Raw genomic sequence first — 14,912 nt, 5'->3', positions numbered from 1 at the left:
CTATAGAACCCTTGATTAATATTTTTTTAAGACATTTTTAAGCATGCAAATATTTGTTGATTTTTGGTTACAATGGCTTTTTGCTTAAATCCAACTGCCAACTTGGTCCATATATTATTTTTTTCAAAAATGCTCTTAAATAAAAAAATTAAAAATACACAGAGATCTCTTATTCCCACTCTCCTTTTTTAGTAAAACTTCAAAACTGCTAACATCAGATGTGGGTTACACCTCTGATAATAATATTCTCTAAAATGATGCCCTATTGTTATTCAGGAATTGTTCCTGCTACCACCTGTGGATTTGGGTGGCACTGCCCTATTTTCATTTGGCCCACTGGAATGTGCTCCTCCCTCTGAATAACAAAATAAAACCTTACTAATTGGATAATGGTGTATATCACATGGTTTATAAAGAGTTGGAAGATAGGGAGAAGTAAGTGGATGCTTATAGAGGACCTGCAGATAAATAAATGAAAACAATGGCTGTTTGCTTTTTGGAGGTAAGCTGTTTCATAGTTTCTAATCCGATTCTTTTTTGTCTGCCAGAAGAAAATGATTGATACTTTTGTCCCATCTTACATGACCCAAAACAAAGCTCTCTCTTGTGTTCCATTACTGGTGAGAAAGTGCTTCCTGTTTTGGGCAATGTGGAAACTGGGTTAAATCTTCCAGATGAAACTAGGAGCATCAGAGTGGCCAGTTCTCTACTTTTAATGCTTTCAACTCAGTCAAACCACAGTACTTTACTTTGTTTCAGTACATGTAAGTGCTTCCTAGTTTGACCAAGGTGAGAAGCAGATTATCTACAACCAGAGCCACAATGAGTTTCACTAAAAACCATTTCAGAAAAATCAGTGCGTCAATCTCCAAACGGAGCACTTTTCTGTGAGTACATATTGGAACAGTGCTGTTGTGTTTGGGGCATTGTGTATCCAGATTCACCTTGACGGAATGGTCCAGAAAATACTTGATGGAATCTCAATTTTTTTAACATTTCTTAATACACATAGACATTGAGATGAAAATAGTCTTTGTTCTTGGTCTGAAAATTTCGAGCTATGTTTAGGGTTAGATAGTAATAACATTTCCAATAATTATTTGCGATAGAGTTGATTAAAGAAAAGGAACTTTACTTTTACTTAGATGCTTTTTATGTCTGCAGATAAGTCAAACAAAAGCAACGTCTTGTATTTTTCAAGAATATCTTGTATTTTCATTGCTATAGAACCCTTGATTAATATTTTTTTTAAGACATTTTTAAGCATGCAAATATTTGTTGATTTTTAGTTACAATGGCTTTTTGCTTAAATCCAACTGCCAACTTGGTCCATATATTATTTTTTTCAAAAATGCTCTTAAATAAAAAAAATAAAAATACACAGAGATCTCTTATTCCCACTCTCCTTTTTTAGTAAAACTTCAAAACTGCTAACATCAGATGTGGGTTACACCTCTGATAATAATATTCTCTAAAATGATGCCCTATTGTTATTCAGGAATTGTTCCTGCTACCACCTGTGGATTTGGGTGGCACTGCCCTATTTTCATTTGGCCCACTGGAATGTGCTCCTCCCTCTGAATAACAAAATCAAACCTTACTAATTGGATAATGGTGTATATCACATGGTTTATAAAGAGTTGGAAGATAGGGAGAAGTAAGTGGATGCTTATAGAGGACCTGCAGATAAATAAATGAAAACAATGGCTGTTTGCCTTTTGGAGGTAAGCTGTTTCATACCTTCTAATCCGATTCTTTTTTGTCTGCCAGAAGAAAATGATTGATACTTTTGTCCCATCTTACATGACCCAAAACAAAGCTCTCTCTTGTGTTCCATTACTGGTGAGAAAGTGCTTCCTGTTTTGGGCAATGTGGAAACTGGGTTAAATCTTCCAGATGAAACTAGGAGCATCAGAGTGGCCAGTTCTCTACTTTTAATGCTTTCAACTCAGTCAAACCACAGTACTTTACTTTGTTTCAGTACATGTAAGTGCTTCCTAGTTTGACCAAGGTGAGAAGCAGATTTTCTACAACCAGAGCCACAATGAGTTTCACTAAAAACCATTTCAGGAAACTCATTGCGTAAAACTCCAAACTGAGCACTTTTCTGTGAGTGCACAATGGAACAGTGCTGTTGTGGTTGGGGCATTGTGTATCCAGATTCACCTTGATGGAATGGTCCAGAAAATACTTGATTGAATCTCAATTTTTTTTTCACATTTCTTAGTACACATGGACATTGAGATGAAAATAGTCTTTGTTCTTGGTCTGAAAATTTTGAGCTATGTTTAGGGTTAGATAGTAATAACATTTCCAATAATTATTTGTGATAGAGTATATTAAAGAAAAGGAACTTTACTTTTACTTAGGTGCTTTTTATGTCTGCAGATAAGTCAAACAAAAGAAACATCTTGTATTTTTCAAGAATATCTTGTATTTTCATTGCTATAGAACCCTTGATCATATTTTTTTAAAGACATTTTGAAGCATGCAAATATTTGTTGATTTTTAGTTACAATGGCTTTTTGCTTAAATCCAACTGCAAACATGGTCCATATATAATTTTTTTCAAAAATGCCCTTAAATAAATAAAAAAATAAATAAACAGAGATCTCTTATTCCCACTCACCTTTTTTAGTAAAACTTCAAAACTGCTAATATCAGATGTGGGTTACACCTCTGATTAGCATATTCTCTAAAATGATGCCCTATTGTTATTCAGGAATTGTTGATGCTACCACCTGTGGATTTGGGTGGCACTGCCCTATTTTCAATTGGCCCACTGGAATGTGCTCCTCCCTCTGAATAACAAAATCAAACCTTACTGATTGGATAATGGTGTATATCACATGGTATATAAAGAGTTGGAAGATAGGGAGAAGTAAGTGGATGCTTATAGAGGACCTGCAGATAAATACATGAAAACAATGGCTGTTTCCTTTTTGGAGGTGAGCTGTTTCATACTTTCTAATCCGATTCTTTTTCATCTGCCATAAGAAAATGATTGATACTTTTGTCCCATCTTACATGACCCAAAACAAAGCTCTCTCTTGTGTTCCATTACTGGTGAGAAAGTGCTTCCTGTTTTGGGCAATGTGGGAACTGGGTTAAATCTTCCAGATGAAACTAGGAGCATCAGAGTGGCCAGTTCTCTACTTTTAATGCTTTCAACTCAGTCAAACCACAGTACTTTACTTTGTTTCAGTACATGTAAGTGCTTCCTAGTTTGACCAAGGTGAGAAGCAGATTATCTACAACCAGAGCCTCAATGAGTTTCACAAAAAAACATTTCAGAAAAATCAGTGCATAAAACTCCAAACTGAGCACTTTTCTGTGAGTACATATTGGAACAGTGCTGTTGTGTTTGGGGCATTGTGTATCCAGATTCACCTTGATGGAATGGTCCAGAAAATACTTGATTGAATCTCAATTTTTTTAACATTTCTTAATACACATAGAAATTGAGATGAAAATAGTCTTTGTTCTTGGTCTGAAAATTTTGAGCTATGTTTAGGGTTAGATAGTAATAACATTTCCAATAATTATTTGCGATAGAGTTGATTAAAGAAAAGTAACTTTACTTTTACTTAGGTGCTTTTTATGTCTGCAGAAAAGTCAAACAAAAGCAACGTCCTGTACTTTTCAAGAATATCTTGTATTTTCATTGCTATAGAGCCCTTGATTCATATTTTTTTCAAGACATTTTTAAGCATGCAAATATTTGTTGATTTTTAGTTACAGTGGCTTTTTGCTTAAATCCAATTGCCAACTTGGTCCATATATTATTTTTTTCAAAAATGCCCTTAAATAAAAATAAAAAAAATACACAGAGATCTCTTATTCCCACTCTCCTTTTTTAGTAAAACTTCAAAACTGCTAATATCAGATGTGGGTTACACCTCTGATTAGCATTTTTTCTAAAATGATGCCCTATTGTTATTCAGGAATTGTTCCTGCTACCACCTGTGGATTTGGGTGGCACTGCCCTATTTTCAATTGGCCCACTGGAATGTGCTCCTCCCTCTGAATAACAAAATCAAACCTTACTGATTGGATAATGGTGTATATCACATTGTTTATAAAGAGTTGGAAGATAGGGAGAAGTAAGTCGATGTTTATAGAGGACCTGCAGATAAATACATGAAAACAATGGCTGTTTGCTTTTTGGAGGTAAGCTGTTTCATAGTTTCTAATCTGATTCTTTTTCGTCTGCCACAAGAAAATCATTGATACTTTTTTCCCATCTTACATGACCCAAAACAAAGCTCTCTCTTGTGTTCCATTACTGGTGAGAAAGTGCTTCCTGTTTTGGGCAATGTGGGAACTGGGTTAAATCTTCCAGATGAAACTAGGAGCATCAGAGTGGCCAGTTCTCTACTTTTAATGCTTTCAACTCAGTCAAACCACAGTAATTTACTTTGTTTCAGTACATGTAAGTGCTTCCTAGTTTGACCAAGGTGAGAAGCAGATTATCTACAACCAGAGCCACAATGAGTTTCACTAAAAACCATTTCAGAAAAATCAGTGCGTAAAACTCCAAACGGAGCACTTTTCTGTGACTACTGTGACAGAGCGAGGCTCTGTCCCTATAAAATTGGAGGAAAAAGGGATCTCCAACCCTGTGTCCAGGTCTGGATGATAACGAGCAGGGTGTGTGCCCAGCTGCAGACAGGCCATATAATGAAAGTATGTTGGGAATGGAGAGTGAGGGATGGTGGAGTGGAGTAGCTTGAAGCTGTGTGCATGTCCAAAGAGCCCAAAGCTGTGTGCGTTGAAGCTGTGTGCGTCCAAAGAGCCCAAAGCTGTGTGCATTGAAGGGTGGAAGCTGTGTGCGTCCAAGGAGTCCAAAGCTGTGTGTTAAAGGGCTTGAAGCTGTGTGCGTCCAAGGAGCCTAAGACTGTGTGCGTCCAAGCAGTTTGGTGGACGGAGCAAGTACCTATAGCAGCACTACTGCTGAAGAGTAGCCAGGTGAGCTAGCATTTTCATTTGGATTTTTTGTGTATTTAATGTAAGCTTGGACCCCTGCGTGGGATTTCTGGATGGACTAATATTTTGTTTTCTTATAATAAACGTGGGCTACCAGGCCCTTAACCATAAACGCCTGCCTGATGTGAACTAAAAAATGCATCTACCAATTGAGCTAAACACCCCAATGTTACAATTGGTGGAGAATGCGGGCAGAAGACAGTGGAATCCGGGTCCTTGCTCTACAGTAAGTTCAAGTCAGGAACTATTGGCTGTGTGTGGAAGTGCAGCCAGGCAAAAGGCATCGCATGTTGCAGGTGGTGTACCTGTGAATGAAAAGTCAATTTTTTTTTCTTGCTATGAACTGTGTTTGTGTGCATGAGTGCACAGGTGACTGCTGTTATGGAGAGTCCACCAGCATTTGAATCTGCAGTGGATTGGTGCAAGCAGTATTTAGCAGCACTGAACCAAGCTACAGAGGAAAGGAAGCCAACCCTCAGTGCAAGGGGAAAGCTGCTGGATGTCCATAACTGGAAGAGGGCTGTTGTTGCCCCTGGCAAAGCTGCTGCAGTTAAAACAGCTATTGTGAAAGATGTGAATGTGTCACAGCATGAGACGGGATCCAGCAGAGAGAAGCCCATGCTATCCAAAAAATAAAGCTGCGCTAAAACTTATAAAGTGAAAAAACTAAAGAAATGATATTGTGACATATTAAATCCTAGTATCACATACTAAACAATGTGTGTAACCAAAAATTGTGCAAAAATTATTCAAAATTAAAACACATAAAAAGTCCAGGGGGAAGAGAAACGCAAAGAAATAAATAAATTCAGTCCATTAAAGTGACTCTTTAAAACACCCTTTAGATGTATAGCAGGTGCGCCCAAAGAGAGAGTTCTATCCACCACCGAATTCAGTAAGGCTTACCAGCTGACAAGATCTCTTTTTAGGGAGATCATACAGGCTTGAAAACAAAACGATCACTCCTGATCTCTCCAATGGGTTCTGCTGGCGTCTCCAACTCCTATGACTTCTTGTTAGAGCGTCTCAGATTCCACAGATTTCCAGCTGAGTACAAGCGTGTATATAACCACGAGCCGGCCGGCTCTCTCCTGTTTACACTGCCCGCCCTTCCTGGTCAACGGGGAATGGCGGTGACGTCAGCACGCCGCTCACCCTACGTCGTTTCGTCAAAAATGACTTCTTCCTGGCCTGTTCCGGTGGATAAGCCCATGCTATATGCAAGGAGAGAGGCTAATCAAAGGCTGAGGATGAGAGTGGTTGCCCATAGCAACGCAGAGGAAGCCAGTCGGGTTGTTTCTGCACCATGGGCTATGTCTAAAAAGGATTGTGGAAAGTGGCTTAAGGAGGAGCCCATTTATCATGTTGGAGAGAGCCAGCAAAGTTCTGCTGGGAGTGTGCGGTCTCCCATACCAACCGGAGTGAAATTTATGCCTGAAAGGAGCTGCAGTAGAGATTTGGTTCAGCGTCCCCACAAAGAGGCCTGTGCATTCCGGCCAGCTGGGAACCACCAGGAGAGAATCGCTTTGGAAGAAAATCGTCCAGTACCATGCCTGGAATGTGGCCAGCTGGGGCATGGTGTGTTTTCTTGCCCTAGGTTATGGAATACGGCTGGAGATAATGTTGCTGAGAAAAAAGTTTTGTCTGTAGGCACAGATTCCAGTATAAATATGTTTGCAGTCACCCCTAGCAACAAGAAGTTTCCTGTTGTGCCTGCAGGGGGTGCTAAACGGTGGGAGATGCCTGCTGTAGTTTCATCCCATGGCCACCAGGAGGAGTTGGCCAGTAAAAGTGCAGCAGAGGACTGGTGCATAAGACAACGTACTCAAATGAAGATGGTGACACTAACTACTGCGGTGGGTAAGACTGTCTTTAATGAAATGATGGCTGGAACTGCTGATTTCATGTATAAAAGGACTGGTTACGAGACTGTCCATGACGATGTGAGAGTGACCCCAGTTAGTGGGGCCACTGAATGTGCACTTGAGAATGACTTTTCCCTATATAGTGGGAATGCAAGGGTTAAAATCCAAATAGAACCTGGGTTGATGACTAAAAGTGTTGTGTCTAATGACTATCGGGCTCAAGTTGACCATGGGCTAGGACAGCCTACAAATGCGAAAAATGGTATAAGTGTTACTGTTAATGAAAAGTTTAATGCTGTTGGGAAAACTTTTGCTCTAAAAGAACCTGGGGTTAGCAAAAATGGGCCATTGCCTATAGCAACTGGTGGTAAGACAGCACAGTTGTCCACAGGAATCTCCAGGGAACTTCATGTATTGGAGTCAGAGGTTGCCCTGGACAACTGCGATGTCACTCTGGTGGGACAGAATGGAACTGTACTGTGTAATGGTAATGTGTTAGTGCAAGCTGCTAGTACTAAAAATGTGCAGGTAAATGGTGGATTAACACAACCTGTGAAAAATGCAAAAGTGTGTGAGGCTTATGAAATGCAAGCAGAGAAAGGTGGTGAATATGGTGTATTGCAACCTGTGCTACCACAGTCTGACATAATTTACAATGACTGGTGTTATGAGTCTGCAACTAAGGCCGCGTACACACGGGCGGATTGTCTGCCCAACTTAGTCCGCTGAACCGGGTTTCAGCGGACAATCCTCTCGTGTGTGGGCTTCAGCGGACTTTTTCAGCGGACAGTCTGACGGACTTTGTCTTTCGGAATTTCCGTAATTTTGTCCGTCCAAACTTGGTTTTGTCCGTCCAAACTTGGTTTCAGCGGACAGTCCGCTCGTGTGTAGGCAAGTTGGACGGACTAAGTATGGCGCATGCTCAGAAAGGATTTACACGGCCGAAGGTTGCATTGCAGTGTATTGGACGTAGTTTTTCTAGTCCCATCGTACGTGCTGTACACGTCATCGCGCAAGTTTTCAGCGGACTGTCTGTTCATCGTGTGTGGTCAAGTCCGTTCATTCAAAAGTTGAACGGACTGTCTGTCAGATTGTCTGACGAACTTAGTTGGGCAGACAATCCACCCGTGTGTACGAGGCCTAAGCCAGTCTGTTCTTATGTGTCTCCTTGGGCAGAAGGATCGGTGCTGAGGAGTACCGCAGAAGGGAGCACACATACAATAGATTGGAATAGTTGGGGTGAAAATCTTATCTCCCTGATAGATAAGGCTTTTATGCACAAAAATAAGGTGGACACAGTTTCTGCTGGGCCAGCAGGAGGGGCTGCAGAACAGCCTGTACCTGAGGGCGCGGTGGCTGTGGCAGGGGTTAACCCTGGTGAGCAGGATGAACCAAATAAGGGCACAGCAGAGACATTGTCCGTGACCCACAAAACTGAGGTTGGCATGGAGTGTCAACGTGACGTCACTGGTAATGTTCTGGAGCAGTTCACTGATTCTGAGCCTGAGAAGTGGGTATGAGTCCAGCAATTGGCAGCGCTCTGGTGGAGCACCAGACTGTGTTTACCTCCAGCTGCGAGAAGGTTCCGTTAACCGTCGCAACTTTTCAAGTCTCAGCAAGTGAGTCTCTCTGTATCCCCAGTGTCATGAAAATCCCCAGGAAGGACTTAGGTCTGGAGTCAAGGGCCTGGTTTATAACCGAAGCATTAAAAGAGCTGCTTGAACTTTGGGATGTACAGCCAATCTATACTAGTGTGTCTCCTCCACAGTCTGATGGTCTGGTATTGTGGAGTACCACTAGGTGGAACACTGTATGGCAGGCTGTACAGAGCAAAGCAAAACGGGACAGGAATGGTTTATTCCTAAATTTGCTACTTTTGTTAAAAGTTGCTGCTACGTATGCTGCTGGACTACATGCAGAAGAAATATTTGAGACAGACTTTGGAGAAGTTGAAAATAAGCCTAAAATGTCTGTGGTTACACCTCCTAACAGCCAGATGGGAAGCATTTCTGCTGCTATGGTCCAGTGTGGTGCTGGTCAGTTGGTGAAGGGCGTGTATACTGCACCAGTAGAAAAACTACATGAGGTGGAAGGGCCATGTGTGGACCTGAAAGCAGCAGAGATCCTGACCAGGGCTCAAACAAAGGTGGTTAAAGAGACTGGGGTCCCCAGTCCAGTGCTTGGTTTAGGTGACAAACCTAATAAGGTCCCCGGGACAGGGGAATGGGCAAGGAGCGTGGTAAAAATTGTATGTGGATCAGACGAGAGCTGGCCTGTTCCGGTGGATAAAAATACAGATGGCATCAGAACGGGTCAAGTGGTAGGACAGCTGCCTGCAGAGTGGGTTAACCCAGGGGAGGTGGCGTCCTGTGAGGTTCCTGTGGGTGATGGCGGCCCTCTGGTATGTGTGCCCTCTGCAGACTCTGCCCTAGCAAATTTTGAAAAAAAAGGCATTGGTGACATGTGCAACATTGAGAGGTCTAATGTTGGTTTGAATATGTCTGTCAATGATGAACCAAATAATGTGTTAATGGTACATGATAATGTGGTGCCCAAAGGTACAGGTAAACCTGGTAATCAATTAGTGACTGCTGAGTCAGGTACCAGAAATAAGAGGTGGGTTTCCGTTCTAAACACTATAGAAATAGGCCCCCTACAGTCTCAGAACAGTACTGCTGAGAAAGTTTTGGGGAAACCTGGGAACCTGAAGCGTGGAGGCAGAAGGGTTGGTAGAAAGACCAACGGGAACCCATTAAGATTTCAGGAGAGGAAGTGCTTATGGAAATGCACTCGGAAGAAAAGTTGGGAAGGTTGCATCAAAGCTCATAGCAGAGTGACAGTAAGGCTTAGAGGGAGACACCAAAGGAGGCATTGGGTAGAGTTCCCCGTTAGGAGAAGCGAGGTTGGACATGAGTGTACTTCTGTAAATGGTATCTGGCACAGAGGTGCCAAAAGTAACTTGGGGGTTCCGCCCTCTGGGTCGAAACACAGGGGGGGAATGTTCCTGGAAGCACATCCGGAAAAAGCTTGGGCCTACGTGGCTGACAGCCAGCACAGAGGTGTCCCAACCATCATGATGGGTGCTGGTGTTCCTCCCTCCGGATCGAAACAAAGGGGGGGGATATGTGACAGAGCGAGGCTCTGTCCCTATAAAATTGGAGGAAAAAGGGATCTCCAACCCTGTGTCCAGGTCTGGATGATAAAGAGCAGGGTGTGTGCCCAGCTGCAGACAGGCCATATAATGAAAGGATGTTGGGAATGGAGAGTGAGGGATGGTGGAGTGGAGTAGCTTGAAGCTGTGTGCATGTCCAAAGAGCCCAAAGCTGTGTGCGTTGAAGCTGTGTGCGTTCAAAGAGCCCAAAGCTGTGTGCATTGAAGGGTTGAAGCTGTGTGCGTCCAAGGAGTCCAAAGCTGTGTGTTAAAGGGCTTGAAGCTGTGTGCGTCCCAGGAGCCTAAGACTGTGTGCGTCCAAGCAGTTTGGTGGACAGAGCAAGTACCTATAGCAGCACTACTGCTGAAGAGTAGCCAGGTGGGCTAGCATTTTCATTTGGATTTTTTGTGTATTTAATGTAAGCTTGGACCCCTGCGTGGGATTTCTGGATGGACTAATATTTTGTTTTCTTATAATAAACGTTGGCTACCAGGCCCTTAACCATAAACGCCTGCCTGATGTGAACTAAAAAATGCATCTACCAATTGAGCTAAACACCCCAATGTTACACTACATATTGGAACAGTGCTGTTGTGTTTGGGGCATTGTGTATCCAGATTCACCTTGACGCAATGGTCCAGAAAATACTTGATGGAATCTCAATTTTTTTAACATTTCTTAATACACATAGTAATTGAGATGAAAATAGTCTTTGTTCTTGGTCTGAAAATTTTGAGCTATGTTTAGGGTTAGATAGTAATAACATTTCCAATAATTATTTGCGATAGAGTTGATTAAAGAAAAGGAACTTTACTTTTACTTAGATGCTTTTTATGTCTGCAGATAAGTCAAACAAAAGCAACGTCTTGTATTTTTCAAGAATATCTTGTATTTTCATTGCTATAGAACCCTTGAAAGTTGGAAGATAGGGAGAAGTAAGTGGATGCTTATAGAGGACCTGCAGATAAATACATGAAAACAATGGCTGTTTGCTTTTTGGAGGTAAGCAGTTTCATACTTTCTAATCCGATTCTTTTTCGTCTGCCATAAGAAAATGATTGATACTTTTGTCCCATCTTACATGACCCAAAACAAAGCTCTCTCTTGTGTTCCATTACTGGTGAGAAAGTGCTTCCTGTTTTGGGCAATGTGGGAACTGGGTTAAATCTTCCAGATGAAACTAGGAGCATCAGAGTGGCCAGTTCTCTACTTTTAATGCTTTCAACTCAGTCAAACCACAGTACTTTACTTTGTTTCAGTACATGTAAGTGCTTCCTAGTTTGACCAAGGTGAGAAGCAGATTATCTACAACCAGAGCCACAATGAGTTTCACTAAAAACCAATTCAGAAAAATCAGTGCGTAAAACTCCAAACGGAGCACTTTTCTGTGACTACATATTGGAACAGTGCTGTTGTGTTTGGGGCATTGTGTATCCAGATTCACCTTGATGGAATGGTCCAGAAAATACTTGATTGAATCTCAATTTTTTTTAACATTTCTTAATACACATAGACATTGAGATGAAAATAGTCTTTGTTCTTGGTCTGAAAATGTTGAGCTATGTTTAGGGTTAGATAGTAATAACATTTCCAATAATTATTTGCGATAGAGTTGATTAAAGAAAAGGAACTTTACTTTTACTTAGATGCTTTTTATGTCTGCAGATAAGTCAAACAAAAGCACTGTCTTGTATTTTTCAAGAATATCTTGTATTTTCATTGCTATAGAACCCTTGATTAATATTTTTTTTAAACATTTTTAAGCATGCAAATATTTGTTGATTTTTAGTTACAATGGCTTTTTGCTTAAATCCAACTGCCAACTTGGTCCATATATTATTTTTTTCAAAAATGCCCTTAAATAAAAAAAAAAACAATACACAGAGATCTCTTATTCCCACTCTCCTTTTTTAGTAAAACTTCAAAACTGCTAATATCAGATGTGGGTTACACCTCTGATTATCATATTCTCTAAAATTATGCCCTATTGTTATTCAGGAATTGTTCCTGCTACCACCTTTGGATTTGGGTGGCACTGCCCTATTTTCATTTGGCCCACTGGAATGTGCTCCTCCCTCTGAATAACAAAATCAAACCTTACTAATTGGATAATGGTGTATATCACATGGTTTATAAAGAGTTGGAAGATAGGGAGAAGTAAGTGGATGCTTATAGAGCACCTACGGATAAATACATGAAAACAATGGCTGTTTTCCTTTTTGGAGGTAAGCAGTTTCATACTTTCTAATACGATTCTTTTTTGTCTGCCAGAAGAAAATGATTGATACTTTTGTCCCATCTTACATGACCCAAAACAAAGCTCTCTCTTGTGTTCCATTACTGGTGAGAAAGTGCTTCCTGTTTTGGGCAATGTGGGAACTGGGTTAAATCTTCCAGATGAAACTAGGAGCATCAGAGTGGCCAGTTCTCTACTTTTAATGCTTTCAACTCAGTCAAACCACAGTACTTTACTTTGTTTCAGTACATGTAAGTGCTTCCTAGTTTGACCAAGGTGAGAAGCAGATTATCTAAAACCAGAGCCACAATGAGTTTCACTAAAAACCATTTCAGAAAAATCAGTGCGTAAAACTCCAAACGGAGCACTTTTCTGTGACTACATATTGGAACAGTGCTGTTGTGTTTGGGGCATTGTGTATCCAGATTCACCTTGACGGAATGGTCCAGGAAATACTTGATGGAATCTCAATTTTTTTAACATTTCATAATACACATAGACATTGAGATGAAAATAGTCTTTGTTCTTGGTCTGAAAATTTTGAGCTATGTTTAGGGTTAGATAGTAATAACATTTCCAATAATTATTTGCGATAGAGTTGATTAAAGAAAAGGAACTTTACTTTTACTTAGATGCTTTTTATGTCTGCAGATAAGTCAAACAAAAGCAACGTCTTGTATTTTTCAAGAATATCTTGTATTTTCATTGCTATAGAACCCTTGATTAATATTTTTTTAAGACATTTTTAAGCATGCAAATATTTGTTGATTTTTAGTTACAATGGCTTTTTGCTTAAATCCAACTGCCAACTTGGTCCATATATTATTTTTTTCAAAAATGCCCTTAAATAAAAAAAATAAAAATACACAGAGATCACTTATTCCCACTCTCCTTTTTTAGTAAAACTTCAAAACTGCTAATATCAGATGTGGGTTACACCTCTGATTAGCATATTCTCTAAAATGATGCCCTATTGTTATTCAGGAATTGTTCCTGCTACCACCTGTGGATTTGGGTGGCACTGCCCTATTTTCAATTGGCCCACTGGAATGTGCTCCTCCCTCTGAATAACACAATCAAACCTTACTGATTGGATAATGGTGTATATCACATGGTTTATAAAGACTTGGAAGATAGGGAGAAGTAAGTGGATGCTTATAGAGGACCTGCAGATAAATACATCAAAACAATGGCTGTTTGCTTTTTGGAGGTAAGCAGTTTCATACTTTCTTTTTTTTCCAAATAACGTTTTATTCACCATCAGTGAAAACAGAGGCATAGAAACAGTACAGTAGTGCAATAAAAGACAATCACATATAGGGCTATGCAAAAGTAAATATAGATATGTGACAGGCAGCAGCGGAGCACAGACATGTGCAATGGAGTCCAGTATCTCGGGCGATGGAGTGTCACGGGGCGGGAGGCACCAAAAATCAGCCATCCACCCCATAGCCCCCACGACCCAGTACGTGCTGCCAAGTGGCCTAAACCAAACATAAAATGCATAGCTAGTGAGAATCGCTATAAAAACTGGAGAGATGAGAAAGAAAAACAGAGAAAGGGGAAAGAAAAGAAAGAAAAGAAAGAGAAGAAAGTGCCAGAAATCCAGGTCGTCATACCTCACCCATTTCGCCCCTAGTCTTCCCGCAGTCGCCATCTCTCCCATATTCAGTCAAATTCCTCCAGCCTGTCCCTCAATCTGGCCGTCATCTTCTCCATTAATTCTACATCCTTAATCCTGGAGTAGAGGGCCTCCATAGATGGGGCCTGTCGACTCTTCCAGTTAAGGGCTATTAGACAACGAGCTGCAGTAAGGATATGCCGCAGGAGCTGCCGGGACGGCTTAGCCATCCGCGGTTGGGACAGGCCAAAGAGATAGAACTTGGGCGTAAACGGGATAGGCACCTCAAATACCCGGCCAAGGAGCTGTTGGGTTGATGTCCAGAATGGGGCTATCAAAGGGCAAGCCCAATATATATGAAGTAGGGTACCTCTGTCCTGTAGACAGCGCCAGCATCGATCAGAGGCAGAGGGATAGATTTTGTGGAGCACGGCTGGGGTCTGGTACCAGTGGTAGAGAATTTTATAAAAATTTTCCTTGTAAAGTGTGCACAAGGAGGATTTGGCCGCCTGCCTCCACACCCCCTGCCAAGCTTCGAGGGGGAGTTCCTCACCCAGCTCTCTTTCCCATCTCAGCATATACTTGTGCTTGCCCTTTGTGGGAAAGTGGTGCGCGTTAAGGATGCGGTATATATCTGATATCATGCCCCGACGGTTCCGTCCCTCGAGTATGATCAGTTCAAAGGGGGTGGGCGGGGAAAATTGGAGTCTCGGAGCTATTGTTTGCGCAAAATGTCTGATCTGTAGATAACTGTAGAACGTCCGTTGGGGGAGGTCGTGTTTAGTCTGTAGGTCCGAGAAAGACAGCAGTTTTCTCGATCTGGGGTCCACTAGATGTCCCAGATGAAATAGACCCCGGGACGCCCAGGGCCAAGACATCTGGTGAGTAAGGCCGTCCGGGAGTTTAGGGTTACAAAGAAACGAGGTTAGCAAGGACGCCTCCGAGTGGAGCCTGTGTTCCCGGGAGATTTTCCTCCAGAGCTGATTAAGCTGGACCATCGGCCCCAGTAGGCGATTCGTATCAACCTGTGTGTAGTTTCATACTTTCTAATCC

This window comes from Lithobates pipiens, unplaced genomic scaffold, assembly GCF_037356315.1.
Source record: "Lithobates pipiens isolate NorthernLeopardFrog02 unplaced genomic scaffold, aLitPip1_a1.2 Scaffold_8, whole genome shotgun sequence".
Classification (NCBI taxonomy): domain Eukaryota; kingdom Metazoa; phylum Chordata; class Amphibia; order Anura; family Ranidae; genus Lithobates; species Lithobates pipiens.
This window is presented reverse-complemented; position numbering follows the sequence as displayed.